The sequence below is a fragment of the Platichthys flesus genome, chromosome 8, assembly GCF_949316205.1.
Source record: "Platichthys flesus chromosome 8, fPlaFle2.1, whole genome shotgun sequence".
Lineage (NCBI taxonomy): Eukaryota > Metazoa > Chordata > Actinopteri > Pleuronectiformes > Pleuronectidae > Platichthys > Platichthys flesus.
The window spans coordinates 16,406,223-16,424,273 of record NC_084952.1 but is presented as its reverse complement, the minus strand read 5'-3'; the positions used below and the strand labels follow the sequence as shown (position 1 = coordinate 16,424,273).

Below are 18,051 nucleotides of genomic sequence, written 5' to 3'. Positions count from 1 at the left end.
AAGAAGTAAAAGATTTGCAGCGAGTTACGTTACCTGGAAAGTTTCGGTCAAGATTGTTTCGGTGTCGCAGGCTGTTGCCCAACAATGGATGAGGCGGAGGGGTGGGGACGCGGGGGTGGGGGGCGAAGGAGGGGAGCTGGAGCCGGGGCGGTGACCGAGTTCCTGAACTTCCTGGCAGCGGGGGCAGGCGCAGGCCCGGGCCGACCACAGGACACAGCAAGCCCGCAGAACGAGGAGGTGTCCCGGGCGTGGCACTGGCTGCGTGTGTCCATATATGGATTAATTACTGCTTCCATGAAACCTGGTGCGGGAGCAGCCTGTAGTTTCTACACAGGCACGTCTGGAAAGGGAACTTACTCTACAGCATAGACAAAACCATGGAGCCAGATAGATAGTCATGTGGGGATCTGATGTTCAAGAATAAAGAATCTTAATTTTTTTTAACAGTTTAACGTAACAGCTTTTATTTCTGCATCTGTATTGTTTTATCAGTGCAGACCAAAATTCATATTTCATTTAATCTTCAAAGCAATTTGCTGCTATCATAAATACTATATAAAAATGGATAGGTGTCCATTTCCTCCCAGTTTCCAGAAGAGAAGCCAAAGCATCTCGGATATGAACGCTGCCATCGACTTTTGGAGTCAGGTATTGAGGGTCCCGCTGTTACACACGCGTCTGTCTATCATGACGTTTCAAGGTAGTGCTTCTGTCATCCAGTAATCAAATAGTATCTTGAATGTCCCCAAGTAGACGGCACACCTCCGCCAAGGCCCACCAGTCTCCTTAAATTCAATCCCACTGCACCAAATTTCACACATATAGATACCAGCTCCCTAAATGTGCCTCATTGTTTTCATCTAGATCCGTGAACTATTCCCTATTTTGCTATGTTAAAGAAAGTGAAAAAAAAACGTATCCTGTATCTGTCCCCTTATCCGGATCCACACCAGCATTTTATAGCTTCTTCCCCGACCACATCCTTCCACCGAATTTCATTGAAAACTGTTGAGTGGTTTTTGTGTAATTTTGATTACAAACAAACATACAAGCCAATAAACTCCTAACCTCATCATCAGAGGTAATTAAAACTAAGATTACCGAAAAAATGAAGACTCGAACATACATAAATTTGATAAGATCTACTTAAAATGACTGAAATGATGTGTGCTTTGACTTTTTAGCCTTTGTCCCACCAATTAACACACTGGAGGTGGGATTTATGACCTATACTGCAGCCAGCCAGCAGGTGGTAATCAAGACACTTTGGCTTCACTTTCAGGGAGCATTCATGTCATCCATCGTTATGTACAGTCTCCCTATTCCCTGACTTTGTTACAGTAGAAACTGCCAAAAAACCTTGGTGTTTGATTCAGAGCTCACCTTAGACTGTCTTATTATAATAAATCACACACACACACACACTACACCTTATAGCCACCTTGGAAAGCATTTCACTGTGAAGGATTTTAATTATTTACTGCTGAGGTGAAATTTAATGGTGCTCTCATCCCGTCTCATGTTTTCTTGTATTGTCCAGCTGCCCGCTGTCCAACCTCACAACCAACATTACTCAGTAAATCCACAGCATCTTTGCTCATTAAAAACTGATTCAGGTTAAAGGTTTCATTCTCAAGTGATGTCTTGGGAGAAACCTTACCTTTAATCTATTATTTAATCCTATCAAGTTATACGTGACTGCAATCTTCAAAGTATTTTTTCTTTCACCTGCAGTTATTTAGCAGCATTTGTGACATATTTTGTCCATGGTAGGTGGATCATTTTAGAATTTGCTTGCTTAAAATCATTTTGTTCTGAACCCATATATCTGCCAACGTCAAAGTTTCATACAACATCTCAGTTGCCTGGATTTTAAAAATACCTATTTTTTTTCTTCTTCTTCATTGTTAACATACGGCCTATTCTGTTTCCCTTGGAGGAGCTCGGTTTCCAACCTTCTCAGAAATTATATATGACTGCATCCATTCCATGTATCTTACCTAAGGTTGTGTTTTAAAATGTTAATGAGGCCAAATGTTGAAGGAACAAATTCCAGTATAGCAGACTCCAGAGAAAGACGTGTACTCCGAAGTCAGCTGATGCAGCATCAGTTTAACACGCAGTGAGCAGGTTTCTCAGGTGAGTTGGTTTCTCATATTTTATTAATATATAATAAACATCCTCCTACAGCAGTGCTGACCTTTCATATGAGACTTTATTCTTGCGCTAGAAAGGGCACGCAGATATCACAAAGATTTCAAGGTCAAGGAAAAAGTATATAAGCCACTGACAGTATGCAGGAGGGTCACCTTCATGGGTTGTTGCAGCTGTGACTGATAACAATGACAAGTTTGACAAACATATTCAAGAGGCAAATATTTTGGTTCAGACGTATTGAAGTGCGAGAGCCATAAATAGATTATTTGAAGAGGCCAGGTGCCAGTCCTCCCACTTTACTTTTTCACCTCACACACACACACACACACGCACACGCACACGCACACGCACACACACACACACACACACACACACACACACACACACACACACACACACACACACACACACACAACCCGAACCCTAAAACCAAGTCTTAACCCTCGAACAGCTCTTTGAAAAAATGGCCTCACTCCGTCAGGTCTATGATCAAAATGGTCCTCTCACAAATATAAAGTACAACCCACACACAATGGAAACACTATCTATTTAAACAGAGGTATCATGTTAAATCTTAAGTGGAAAGGCAATGACAAGTGCTAATCTGGTAATTAAGTTTTTACAGCCTGAATCCTTTCCTGTAACCTCCCATTGGTGTGGGCTCATTAAACCTCTTCGGCAAAGGATAAGTCTAATTACAAAACACAATATATAATCTAATATGACAAAGAAGTGCAATCACATGGGTCACAATTGAAATTGTATACACACACACAGACATACATGTGTGTTTAGAGAAAGAAAACAGAAACAGCTACAGAAAATAGGAGATGGTCATTTGCAATCCACAGTTGTTACCACAGAGAACATTACAAGCTACAATGGTGTTTTGTTCTGTGCTCTATTCCAGCTGACACACTTGTGTTGTTGGCTGAAGTAGATGAAGCTCCACCAGTGCAGAATGAATTACAGTCCTGATGAGAATGAGTTTACAAATGTACTATGTACTTACAGAGCTCTTTAATGAAGGCCTCAGAATACAATTATCTCCCAGAAAGAAGCCCCCGAATATTCCTCGTGCAATAATAATTAGCAAAGTAATTGTTTTCTCCATGGAGTTTTGACCATGCCGAAACTGAAGGGCCATGCATTAAAGAGGCATATTAAATTCCCGCAAACTGAGATAAAAAAGTGAACTCTCTTGTGTGCAATATTAATTTCAGTCAAGCACAGAGGTGCCTGCCACGTACATCGTGTGGCAGAGATTTGTTTATCCAATTAATTCTCTGAGGTTGAGAGAAGGATTCTGTGTTGTGCGGCCTTGTGCTTGAATGATGAATGTTTGTCCGAGGAACAGCTTGCTTGGAGGACAAGTTTGGGTGTCCTTGAACTTCAGCTTTCTGTACCTGTTGGGCCCGACAAATGATAAGAGCACAGCATGCTATAAATAATTCCTTCTCATTATGAGAAAGTGCACATGTTTGTCACACACTGAATCCAAAATTGAGCAAATGCAAATCTGTCCTGTGTGGTATTTGAAAAAAAAAGCGTTCTAGTGTATTTTTATCATGATTTTATTTGGGGGGGTTTGTCCAAAATGTAAAATATACATTCAATATACATATTACATTACATGCTTTTTTCTGAGCTTTCTGCTCAGTGAATCTGTCGATTGGATTTGCGTTTCTATTCATGGAACACAATGTCTTATCGAATGGCAGTCCTCACTGGTCTGCGCTGATAAGAGAAGCACTCGTGACTGCAGCCATAGGCGGCGTCAATTTGTTATCATCTGTGGTTTTTCAGATGTGGAAGTAACTGTACCTTTTAGCTTGCTGTCGAATGAGTTACTCATACTTTGATGTTGACTGGACTGGAAGCTCCGTCACTGAAGCAACGTCTTATTGCCTGACATAAGGAACACAGCGACTTTCACTCTGCCCACATTCACGTGACTCATCCTTTCCATGGAGCTGCATGATTTCCATCTGCAGGCTCTTCCTTCCTAAGTAAGACCTCTTACCTTCGCAATTAGAAATGAGCACGGTGCAACGTATTAGCATCAGTCATCGACTGCAACACCCAGGGGGTGGAGAGCAAAATCAACATGCTAACAACACTAATGATTCTCCCCAGTAGCAGTGATTCACTGTGACTTTCTCACCAAGGTGAAAAGAAGCAAAAGAAATGTCCATTGGGAAAGCAAATCAAACATGTTTACAGCCTGTTTGTTTTGAAAGTGATGTAATGGTTTCAGAAGGTTGAAATGCCATCTGATTAGGCCGTTGAGATGGGTGCAGTTAACTACTTGTTGGCAGTTTGTTGAGCTCCACCTGCTGGTCTACATATCATCAGACCGCTGCCTTCTGCTCTACTATAGTCAGTCTTTGTTGAACATCAACTTGGCTCTAGAAGGGGAAGGATATTACCGAATTATATGCATCTGCCCGCTATAAGACCATTAACCAACATTGATTGTGTATAATTGCATTAATGGATTGCTAAGTGATATGTGTAACACATAAAGCATAAACATGATTCAGGGAGTAGAGATGGGTCACCCGCAAACTAGACAGTTGGTAGTTTGATCCCTGGCTCCTCTAGTCTGCATTCCGAAGTGTCCTTGGGTAGGATACCAACTCCTGACAGCCCTTAGAGCATTGCATGTATGTGTTTGTGAGGTGAAACTATAAGCACTTTGAATGCTCAATAAGATTCAAATAAATAGAGTCTACTAACGCCACCAAAAATGTTTTGTATTTAGTTTGAGAGAAGTCTTCAAAGTCGGACAAGTGTTATTGCAGAGAAGGACTAGCACTCAGTGAGGTGTTGTTGATGTTTTGTGGGAAGAATGCTACGGACAGTATTCCAACAAGTGCATTTGCTGTTAATGCTCTCCTAGCAGTTCTGCCTCTATTTCTGGATAGGTTTAACGGATGGTAACAATGTGTTCATCATCATTTTTAAACAATCAGTGATTACTGAGGGAAACACAATTACCAGCCGACCAGTCTGCACTTGTCTATACATGCACTATATTCCAGAAACCAAAGCTCTCCAGGGAGCTAGTGTCCTAATTTCAAGCACCATGTGGGATTCAGGCTCAGAGGAAGGTGAAGAATGTGGAGGAAACCACAAAAGGAAACATGAGGCATTTTCAGATCAGTAATGAGTCACAGGTTCAGACGGCCGTCACAACGTTAGAACCAAAATTATTACCTACATATATCTGCTTCACATATACAGTGTCTGGCCCATACTTGGTTAGTGTACGCACAAACATGCACAAGGCCACAACATCAGCGCCACTGAAATAGCTGATGACAGCTTATATAACATCATACTGTACATTATGGGTGGCTTTAATTTTTAAAAGGAAGGTCTAAGGATCAGCGGGCTGCTGTAATCTGAAAATCTGTGACTTTCAGTCGCTAAATTAATAAACAAAAAACATGTTTTCAAGTAAAAACGGGTATAGGTCGAAATAAAATTGAAGGCATGTTTAGACTTGGGAAGGTAAAGACTAAGAGGTTTTAAAACTAACAGCTAATTTTGTGAGAACCCCTCACATTCTATGATCAGCCATGTACAAGAGGTCAGAAACCCTCTAATGAGGCCCCATGTGACTGTGAATGTCTAATATGATGGGCCTTGGATGGTTACGGGGGTTTGCTCTAACTACTTAAGTTAAAGTCTCTTGATGCTCTCCCATGACCATATGATCAAATCAAACTCAGGTTAGATGTTAATACCTGAATAACTGTGAAGTCAAAGCAGGATTAATATTTGATGCAGAGATAAATAGAGGCAAATCTCAGTTTTCTATTTTTAAAGAAGGTACATCTTCATTATCAAAACATTGCGTTCAGTCAGGCTTTAAACACAAGCTTTCCACTGAATATGTCATGGGACTATAGGCGGCAGGCAGTGGGTGATTCAGTATGCTACCGCTTCAAGCCAGTTGCTCTCTGGGAAACAATAAAAGAAGCAGTCAGCTAATTTCCAGAGGAATTTTACAACACGTAGGTAGTCCTTCCCCAGATAAATAGTGTAAATGACCCAGGCAGTCTCGTGGCAAATTGGAAATTGACCCCCCCCCCCCCCCCCCCCCCATGTGATAGACAGGACTTCCAAGTAGGGGAAATGACCTTTCAACATTAATGATGCAGGGAGCCATGACATCATCAGGACCTGATTGGGTCCATCTGATCTATGGGAAAATGAATGGATATGAGCGTTTGAGACGACCAGTTAACCCACAGCCAACATTTACACCGTATTTACTTTCATAGAAATGTATCAGTCCAAAACCACCGCACTCTGAGCTCAAGTAGCTCTATTGAGAACAGTAGCGGTAGTGTCGTAATTCAATGAGCACCCATCTCCCCATCTCCACACCATTCAGATGATGTCTTGTTGAAATGCATTTAGGCTTCTTTTTTTTGTCTCCTGCTCGAGCAGAACTGATACCCCCACTAACATCTGTTTGTTTACTGGCCTGCTTAGAAGGTGCCTCACACATTGCACCGTGGAATCAAATTTTCTCCAAATATAACCAATGCAATCACCTTCTCACAACCATTTAAGTCTTCTTCAGGCAGTGAAACAGCAGGCAAGGGGGGGGGGGGGTTGTGTTGTTCTTTCTGTGTGCTGCCTGGTTTTTAATGTAGTGCAAAGCATGGGTCAGTGAAAGCATAACATTCTCACACATCACAGAAAATGCAGCAAGGGAAAGTGAAGCTCTGCATGTCTGACTTTAATTATTTGTGATATAAGGAGTCCTTGTCGAGAGGATGTCACCAGCATCGTCATTTATTTGTGACTTTCATCTTGAGCTGTTCTACCTGACGCGCTGCTGTGATTTGAATGGATAATCGGTCAGTGAAAAAGTTCTTGATGGAAACTGATGGAAGCAAAAGGCATCTTCCCTGTTAAGGCTCTTTAAAATTCAAGAAGCATTTCTCGCAAAAGTAGCTGCAGTTTGAATAATGAATACGAGATTGAAGAAAAGCTGATCCACTCATATGCAAAAATCTTGTACGAAATGAAAACTACACAAACTACAAATGCGACTGAAGTGAATGTTTAATGTGCCTACCGTTCTGCAATGCCAACACGCTAGACAGCAGTTTTGATTCCTCCAAGAACATTTGCAAATCTGAAAAGGATTCAGTGAAAATGTTGATCGTCAAAGAGCTATGGATAATTACCGATGAATTAACCACTCTCACATTTCTTAGCCTCCTGACACACCTGAGAATGAGAACATCAGCTGGAAGAGGTGTCAGCTGAGTTGAACCCAGCAGGGCCTCTGCAGTTTAGGCACAAACTAGCAATGCGTGCTCGGTTGAGTGGGGTTTGCTGTGAACCTGCTCGCTGGTGTCTCCAAGGAGTGAGCTACAATGTTGAAATACTGCTGGACCAGACAGCAATAAACGCCCAGTCGTTGCCAGGGCCCACCACAGTAAACAATTGTTGGGTATCTGTCAGCTGGATGTCTAATCAATCATGGGGATGTGTCCAGTTTAATGCACTGTCAAGAGAGGTTTATGGATTTCTATTCTGACACGTCAGTTCGGCCAATAACAGGGAATCCCATGTGTCTATTATCAAAATTTTGTGATATTTCATAAGTGGTGATAAATTTTGATGTAGCAAGAAATCGATGGACAGATATCTTGGACTGTTTATAACCAATTTGACGATTTTGAATGCTAGATGACCTGATGCAGTGAGTTAATGGGAGATGGTTAGATTTGACCCCAATAGACACTTGAAATTAGTTTTATTACTCATTAATCTATTTTTTTTTTAATGAACCGTTGGTCACAAGAAACACAGAAGGTTAAATGCTCATCACAATGTCCTGGGGCCAACAACGCAAATCACAAAGCTTTTTCATTTTACACCCAGAGAAGCTGATCTGTTAACTTCAACTGTTTTTGCTTGAAAAAGACTTTTATAAACAGTCCTATTGATACACATTAAAGGTCCTATCTGCAGGTTTTTGCATTTTCCCACATATCCAATGATATTAGTATCAGCTATTTACCAACCAACACTGAGTATGGCAGTTAACATTTTTCTCTAATGGTTTAAATGAATGTTAATGTTTTTGTTTAACTTCTGTTTATCTTCACAATCTTCTATTCATCTCTGTTTCGAGTTAACATGCTAACCAAATAGCCTTGGCCTAGCCAACTCGTCATTTTCCCAATAGTGAGTCACTGCATCATCCTGTCTGCCCTGAAGACATAGCGTTGCCTAGAGAGTGTATTCTCGAATTGTAAATTAAAAAAAGACTGTTCGCAAATAACCATCACCGCCAAACGATGTTCAGCAGTAGAGAAAACTTATTCATATCTCCTTTAAGGCAGATAACAACATGTCAAGCAACCTGGAGAATTAGTAATGAACTTTACATAATCAAAAGTTCAAAATGCAACAAAACAAATCCTAAATGACAAGATATGTAAGACAAGACACCCATATTATGAATAACCTTAAAAAATAATAAAAAAAATTGTCCTTGATATTGCAGTGAAAACAAATTATAATTGTACTCACTTTGCAAATTTGAACACATTTCAGAAGTGGTGTGGTGTTAAATGTGAAGGTCCTAACAGTGATAGACTGTGTAAATGAGTCCAGTAATGAGGGGAATGACATTTCATTCAGTGGCCTCTCACTCAAAGGTCCTCTAACTACACTTCCACACGAACAAACAACCTAAACCCTATCCCCACAAGGATTCATGTTGGGGAGGAAGATGATCACACTCTGTCAGTTTACATTTTGTTGTGACTGAGCTGACATCCATCTGCAGCAGTACATCCACAGTAGGATAAAGAACATGGCAGCGAAAAATAATCCCAGGGTTAAACTACAGTCAGCTGTAGTGCTGACATGTCTTTGAAGACGGACAAAGACGAGACAAAGTGATAATAAAAGACAGCGTCAAACTGCGGTTTCATCTGGGAGAGAACCATTGTTGCTCCATTTAACAAACCAAGGTTATCGAGTGACAGGAGTCGAGCCTGGAAAAGCCACAGCTAGCCTGTGACAAATATAATGCAGCTTATCCCAAACATTTCTCTTCTCTTAACTATAATGAGACCATCAAGCGTGAAGCATGAAAAGATGAAAATAACAAATGGAACAAAAATAATGACCCAGCTGTGTTTTTAACAGAATGGAGAAGAGGTGGAGGAGGAGGAGGAGGAGGGGTAAATGAGCTTTGGAGGGGCAGGATATGATGGAAAAACACAAAGTGAAGAATGGACCTAGTTAAGAAGAGGCAGTGATCAAAGCACAGGAACATGCAGGGAATGTGCTGCCAGCCTCGGTGTTGCAGCATCCATTGCAGGTACACGATGTCAAATAGCTTTGGTCGGCTGTTTTTCTCACTCGCAGGTCTGCACCTTCGACTCATTTCATGCTGATTGCTAAGCTTCATTTCACCGATTGTGGTAAATGTTTCATACACTACTAGGGGGGATGGTATGCCCACGAGGAGGGCTTCCTTATGAAAAATGTATCCCGGCAGATGTCTCTCTCCTGCCACGCAAGACTCATCTAAGCCGGCAGAGAATTGATTAGAAAGCCATCCATACTCAGTGTGAGCACACCTTCTTCAAATGCTGTGTGCATTGGGTTACTTTCAAAGAATCTAACACCAAATGATTGCCTTCACATTCGCACATTATCAAATGTTTGAGCCCTCAAGTTGAAAATCCCACATGAAACTGGAGGAATGGATTCACGCAATTTGATTATCTTTATTGCCGAATTAATTCATTTTTAGTGGCTTTAAATTCCAGAGACTAAAATTATTTCTTGTATTTATATTCAGTAAGTTATGTGCAATATCAGAGGTGTTGTTCAAGGTGCTAAAATCATGGAGCATTAATTTTCAATCTTCAGGTTTACTAAAACACTTCAGGCTTTAATGTTTTAAGTTTACACCCCAGCGAGCGGTGAAATAAAAACTGAACTGAAACAAGAGTAAATATTAAATTTAAATAACAGTAGTTCATTTCTATTCCTTTCAAAACCAGAGTTGCAAGGTGCTCCATAAAATAAAACCTAAATGCAAAGTGAGCAAATCATTAAAAAAGCCAGAACATACTCAGCAATGTAATAAAACGAAACAGATCAAGGAAGTTAAAGTAATAAAAGAACAACATTGGGTAAATTAAAGAAAAGAAATATATAAAGAAAATTAAACTTTTTATACTGAGGCACTGATTCTGCTGATCTGAGGTTGAGGGAGAGTTTGTTCCACAGTGAAAGAGCTAAAGCCATAAAAGCGAGATCCCCTTTGTTTTAAGCCTGGATCTTGAGACTCTTTTACAACATGAATTCTCTGATCTCAGGGGTCTCAGAGCAGAGTGAGGCGTTAAGAGTTCTGAAACATAAAGCAATGTCAGACCATGTAGTGATTTGTCTCTAAACTTCTGAATGAATGCTAATGTCGCTCTGGGTCTTCCTGATGTTTATAATCGGCCATCGTGTGCTAATGCTTTATAACCACAACAACTTTAAAAGTTGTAATACAGTTGTGACCGTATCTGTGAACTTGTTAAGATTATTTTATGCCCCCTACTGGCCATATGTCAGCATTAAAACGGCTTAGATGGACTTATAGAAGTGTAGCCAAGTCCCTTTAACTTAATTTGTGTATTGCTCCCTATCACATTTCATGGAGTATGTGCTCAAAATACTGACGTTTCCTCCCTTATCCCTGAATGACGACAACGGCAATATGTGTATGCGCAGGAGTGTGTGTGGGCGTCTTATGAGCTGTTAGATGAAGACAACACATTTTTCATAATAAGTGCCCTTCACTCGGCAGCAGATGCTATTCTATACGGAGGGATGAGCCACTTCCTAATCTCTTAATGTAAGAAAGTAGGAGGATGGTTAACACTCTTGACAGCCTTATTTAATTGTTTTTGTCCTTCTGCTATGACTAAACTCAAAACATGACATCAAGCATGGGAATGGTTCCAGACACTTTGTGTATGTTGCTGCTTTAATGTTATGAACCTGTAACCCAGAACTGTGGGTGCTGCGGCACACTTAGTGTCACACACTCCCACACACTCACCCTGTTTTACACAAGGTGACATGAGGTAGAGACTGCTAACAAAAACCAAGAACTGATCAAAATGCAAACTTGTAACATCCACTCATCACTTTCTCATCTTTTTTTCACTGAAACAGTTTTTGTGTTAACAACAGGGTCAAATCCAGATCCCAGGGAGGGAGAGTGTTCATGTTTTAAACACCAACTTTCTCATTTTAATGTACGACTGACAAGCTTTGTAAAAGCCTCTGGATGATGCTGGGGTTCACATCCACACTCTCGTCACTAGGCAACAAATGCATTTTGGAAGGATTATGTTTTTTAACACATTAATACATTGTGTCTCCAGTCACTATGTAAACTTTTTCTGTTTTGAACTACAACAATAACTAGAACAGCACTCAGAGAGCACATTTACCTTTGCCAAGGCCCAACTGTTCCCTTTTGAAACCACATTTAAATTCACTGGATCCAGATTTTTGGTTGGATATGCACCGAATTGCACACATTCATAAATATCAGTCCCCTTACCTCTCTCCCCAACTGTTAATTTCACATCCAGCCCTGATCCTTTCTGCACAGAGGTTTTTTGTTGCCCCGGTGTTTGTGTTGGTTTCTCAATGCACTCTGCTTCACTTTCAATGTCCAAAAAACTATCCAGGCTACTAATGTTTAATCTTTTATTTGGAGGTGATCTCGATGTACAGCTATTACGATAAGATCTAATATTTGGGATGCTGATGAGTCATACACACAATACAGCAGCAAAGGGAATGAACTCATATCACGATTTTCTCTTTCATTGCTTTTCCTGCAGAGACTGAGGAGGAAAACTCTGTAGCTCTCTTTAAAGAGCCGAGCTGAAAACTGTTTATTTTCTCTGTAATGTGGTCAGCCCCGGCTCTACACAGTTACTTCAAGTGACTCAGTAGCTCATAGTTAGCATTAGGTCAGGCTCCTGCTGATTGGAATTGATTTTGTCCTCTCAGTTTTCCAATTCTGCGTCTTTCTGCTGATTAAAATTTATACATGTCTTTTAGTGTGAGTGAGAGAGAAGCAAAAGGCTAAATGGACCTGCTGTGTGTGTGTGTGTGTGTGTGTGTGGCTGTCTGCAAACCCGCCGCGTATTAATTATGGTGCAGTGCTATTAACTTGGCTGGTGCAGTTGGAAACAAGGCATAATTAAAAATACATGTAGTAATGATTGAGTAAAGTGAGGTCATAAACATCCAGCCTGGTCAGAAACAGTGGAACATTATTTATACAGTAAAATAAAACTCCTACAAAACATGCTATCTATATAATTTCAAAATAGGGATTATGGGGATTTGCCATCTATCCATCTGTACATCTATACACCTGTCCATCCATCCATTATCTTTACTGCTTATTCTTTGAAGGTCATGGGGCGAGCTGGGGGCCAATCCCAGTTGACCTTGGGCAAGAGGTGGCATACACCTTGGACAGATTGCTAGCACGCAGAGACAAACAACCATTCACTCCCACGGTCGATTAAGAATCTCCATTTAATCTATATCCCCAATCTGCACGGCTTTGTCTTTGGACTGCGGGAGGACGTGGGAATACCTGAGAACAACCTATGCAAACGCAGGCAGAACACGCAAGCTGCACACAGAGAAACTCCGGTCCAACCCTGAATCCAAGCAGGAGCCATCTTGCTGTGAGGAGACAGTGCTACATTGAATCAGTTGTCCATGGCAGATGAACGGGGGGTTAATGGGCTGAGCAGACAGTGGTTTGCTCATTGACAGGCTTACAGTATCCTCTGTTTTCTGAAGTGCAGAGTGGCTCCTTGTAGAGAGAACAGGAGGCAACTAACAGCATGTTTCAGTTAATGGCATTAAAACACCAGTTTCCGCTGCTGCAAATGAAAAGAGAAAAAGAGTGACAGCCTGGTGACCGGGAAGTGTGTGAAACTTTTCTGATTGCGGATAAACAAATTAATGAGGTGGAGTATTTTTAAAATGATATCCATGTCGTGCGTGTCTTCAATAAATGGGAAAATACATCACTGGGTTTTCAGTCAACAGTTGACGATGTGTTGTGAGACGTGTCTGCAGCCGGGTATGCATGTGCTATATTAAACCTGAGAATGTGGCATGAAAGTGCTGCTGTTTGTGTTGGTGCGTCTCTGTGTATGTCAGTCTCTGTGCATCGTGAAGAAAAAGAGGATCTTTCAGCAAGCACGACTTCAATCCCCCCTTCTTTTTCTTTTGGGGTCTCCATACGCTCATCCGCACACCTGATGAAACTGCACTTCTAAGACAGCAAATTATCCTTTATCTGCAGCGCTGGTGTGAATTTCATTATCCAATCTAAAAATAGTTGTGGGCTAAGCCGAAAACTTTTCACAGCTGAAAATGAAATTCCACATCAGTGTATACAAGACACTGGCTCCGAGCGAAAGCGTGTCAGTGGCAAATCGAACGCTGTTTTAAGAAAGGATGAAGAAAAAGTGAACCGAGACACGACTGCTCCTGGTGCAATGCTGATGTGTACCCTTTTTTTTGGGTCCTGTCTCCCTCTCAACACTGTCAAAGCCACGACACAGTCTGAGCAAACTGTTGGAGCAAATCTGTCATCAGAAAGAGTTTTGATGGCATAGCATCCATCATACTCTGATGCAGGGCTACCGTGCTGCAATCATGAATGTGTTTACCGTGGTCCATTTGCGGCCGTATTGGGTTTACGTGAGTTCTATACCTTTGTGTGCTCGACGTGGAGGCGGTGCACAAAAGGCTGTGATCACTCTGTAAAGTAGCAGGGGACATCAGAACTGGTCTCGTGTCATTTACAGTAATGTTCAGGGCCATTGTAAATAAATGATGTTGGTGCAGTTACAAAAGCAATGGAACCAAAATGTGTTTCACAAAGAGTGTTTTATTCCTCTCTTCTCCTCCCCTGTTCCCAAATGCCGGCCTAACAAAATTGAGATGTGGATTTCTTTTCTTTTCCATTATCTACCCCTTGATAACGACGAGGTCAATTATTTGGTGATTATATGTCGGACGGGGAAGCACAGAGTCAATCAGCTGCCAAATGGAAACCGGATGGAAAAAATACAATGTGAACTTGGAGAATCTGTCTCCAGGGGGCAAAGCGGATAGATAAACGCCCGGCCAGGTTCTCGGCCAGCTTAACAACTTCTGGATGGTTCTAATGGACGGCGAGCAGCCAATTGAGCTGAGAGTATAACCGGCGAAGGTTGCGGCTATACTGAGACCCCCGTGAACCAAGATGGCTGGGGAGAATTTTCATTAAAAAACAAGAGAAAACTAACAACTTTGCATGGACCCTGGCTATAGTCATGGTTGAAATTCCCTCACAAAGCTTTCATCACAATGCTCCACTGACTTTGATGAATTTCATTCCGCATAGCTTCAACCCATTGATGCCCCAGCACAATCCCCCTCCCAACCCCACACACACACACACACACACATACGACCACAGGAGTACAAAGAGGCAGGAAGGAGAGAATAAAGGAGCGGCATGAACCCGGTGCCTTCAGGAAGATAAAGGAGAGTGAATCCAGGTCTCCTCACTCGCCATTTCATCGCCATGAGAATACACGCCCGAGGGGCCCAACACCCCCGATGGGCCCAAAGCTCCCCTGTCTGTACCATAAAAACACTATTTTTCTGATCTGCTAAGTATCTGGGAGGACCTTTCCCGCTCTGCACAGCGATGTGATAAGTCTTCACTATTAGCGTGTTCTTGGGTGAAATCCTCTATTTCACCCATTCTTCTAAAACCCTCCTGAAGAGCTGGCATGCCATAACTCACACAGCCACCCATGCTTTGCAGCCAAGCCCAGGAGCTTCCTCGGAGGAGATTAAAGAAGCAAATTCTGAATGCATGGAGGAACATCCGCAATGTGAACACTTGTCTCCACTGTCAAAAGAAAACACATGCACAGTAACACATGAGGGTAGGGGGAATTGTTCACAAGCAAACAAATGCAAACAAAGCAAAGTCGCGTCATCTGTCGTCGTGTTTTCTGCAACACTGACCGCTGAGGTTGCAAACTGCTGTTTTTTTAATGAATTTAGAATAGAAAGATAGCAGCCAGCTCGCTATATGATCTGTCTACTCCTACGTGGTGAGCACACTCCCTCACATCAGCCATCGCTGTGGAGACGCAGGCCCGCTAAATTAAATCGTGCCTGTTGAGAATAAAGCTATTTTTACCAGCATCATGAGACTGAGAACTAATCCAGGCTGGAGCTGCCTATAAAGAGGAGAGGCAATCTGGGTTCTGAATGGGTCTGAACGCTCAATCAGCAACATAGTGCACTCTAAAGGACAGACAGAAAGGCAGCCACTTCAACCCTGACAATGATTTCTTTCTCTTTCCTCTTAGACATTATCCTCCGGATCACAGTAAGTCACATAAGTCATACATTGCACTCACAGGTCTCTGAGTGTCTGTGATATTTTTTGGGCTGATGAAACATTATTGCGGTCCACGCACTTCCTTCTTTTCCCCCTATGAAAAGATGCTGAAGCCTTGGCACAGCTTCACTTTCAGCCTCAGCCGTGGTTCTGAAAAGCTGTAATGTCTGAGTACAGGCAAGAAGGGCAATTGCAGACCTATGTAATATTGCGCCAAACCACAAGAGGGGGAGGCACCACCTATTATACAGTATTCCCAGTGTCTGTGCATCAGCGCAGGTTTGGATGAAAGGCTTAATGTAGAATGCACCGCAGGGAATTGCTCGCATGCTGTGTCGACCTGTCTGAGAGAGAATTTGCAGTGTAGATCAGAACAGGACGTGTTTGGCAAATTACATGCAGGAACACCTGAGCAGAGAGACACAAATCAACACAGGTCTGAACCAGGCTGTTTTTATCACAGCTATAAACCTCAGAGGCTGCCTGTGATACGCTTGACTGACTGCGGTCCATATATAGGTATGCTGACATTTTATATGCATGTCTAAAATCTGCTCAAATCTCTATTTTGCATCAGTAATTTAGATTTGTATCGTAAACAGGAAAAGAGTAAGGATGAGGACGACGTGCAGTGTCATTGTTTGACCAGTAGGTGGAAATACATGCATATTAAGTGGCTGAGTCAGTGCCAAAGAGGTTTTACTGCAGTGGCAGCTGAAGAGAGAGGAATCTTTTTAGTTTTGCAACAAACACATATTTATTAATTTAAACTTATTTAAAAACAAAAAAATAGAGATTGCCATGAAAGCTGTGTAGTAAACTGTTCATGGATTCTTAACATAAACATTATAGCATATTCTATACTCACCATTGAAATCTATATAAACTACGGTTTTCCGTTAGTGTTTCCTGGGGATAACACGTTCAACTTTCTCGGCTCATGGTCCATTAAAATAGTCATTAAAATAATATGTGCTTTTTCTATTTACTCAAAATCAAATCAAAAAATGGAATGTATACTTTATACATTATCTACAGCTTATCCTTTGAGGATCGCTGGAGAGCTGGAGCAAAACCTCAGCTGACATTGGGCAAGAGCTGGGATACACCCTGGACATTCACATTCACACTCACACCTTTGGTAATTTCAGAGTCTCCAATTGACCTGACCTCAACCAATGTCTTTGAACTGTGAGGAATTTAGAGTACCTGGAGAAAACCATTGCAGACACACACGCACACACACACACACACAGACACACACCCTTACCCTGTTCAAACTTTAGAACACCAGCTATCAACAGGAGACTGTAATTCAGAGTTGTTAAACACATCTGATGGATTTCTGATCGATATGTTATAATCATGTTATGTTCAGTGGACCTGAAGCCTCTCTCCCTGTCTCATCTTACAACTGCTTTGCCTCACATGAAAAGAAATGGAGTCACATTTTGAGGTGGCCGAGCGTCTCGCAGAACAAAGATTGTCACTTGTCAGGTATAAACCATTACCTGCGTGCTGTAAAAATCTATTATTGATTCTCCCCCGCTCTATAAGCTCGGAGCTTGTCCTTATCTCCGCGGTGAAATCATTGGAGTCCACAGAGGATTGTGTTTGAGGTTGGCTGCTGGTCGATCTGCTTGTGACCATTTGCACTGATGCGGTTTCTTCCCCTGTTAAGAAAGGCGGGAGAGAGATGCTATCTGTGACATGTTCATTTTTGATCTTGAGAGCTCGCAGGTAAGGTCGGCGGCAGCGAGCGACGTGATTTTATCCCGTGTTAATAAGATTCAAGTGTTTTATCTGTCCCCGTATCACTTGAGCACAGTATATTTAAAAACCAATCAGATAAACCGACCTGACCAACAGCTCCATCTGCATCAGCACCTATTCAAATTATTCATTAAATTTTATGGCTAGTGGGGAAAAAGTTGCACAGCCCCTCGTTGATTGGAACGACTGTGCTGGAACCTGTATATTACTCATAAATATAGCAATAAAATATATCAACAAAGGGGCGGGATGGGTGGGTGGGGGTTACGCCACAGACTTACTTGCGGACCTGCAGGCGCGCGTGCTGCATACTGATAATGCTGTAACCCCACAGACACTGCATGAATCCTCAGATGCTACACACAGGTGTGAGCTCTTGCTGTGGAGATGGCGAGCAGTAATTCAAAAGCCTACTGGGCCCAGCAGGATCAATACTGAATACAGATTCTTTTTTTCTTTTTTTTACATCCCAGAGGTGAAAATAAGCTGTTTGACTTTTGCTTATTGCTGACTGATATGCACTTATACGTTTGACCAAATCTTCAAAAGATGTGCCCAGGATAAACTGAGGTATTTGATACTGTTTAACACTTTGATAGCTGGGAAGAAAAAACGAA

General features: G+C 41.8%; 1 protein-coding gene across 1 annotated transcript in view; it reads right to left on the bottom strand.

Annotated features, from left to right (window-relative positions):
* Positions 1-132, bottom strand: part of ctnna1 (catenin (cadherin-associated protein), alpha 1) — a 71,797-nt gene extending 71,665 nt beyond the window's left edge. The window contains exon 1 of the mRNA XM_062393599.1: positions 34-132. The gene's annotated coding sequence lies outside the window, so the exon portion shown is untranslated. The remainder of the gene's footprint in view (positions 1-33) is intronic.
* Positions 133-18,051: the final 17,919 nt, after the last annotated feature.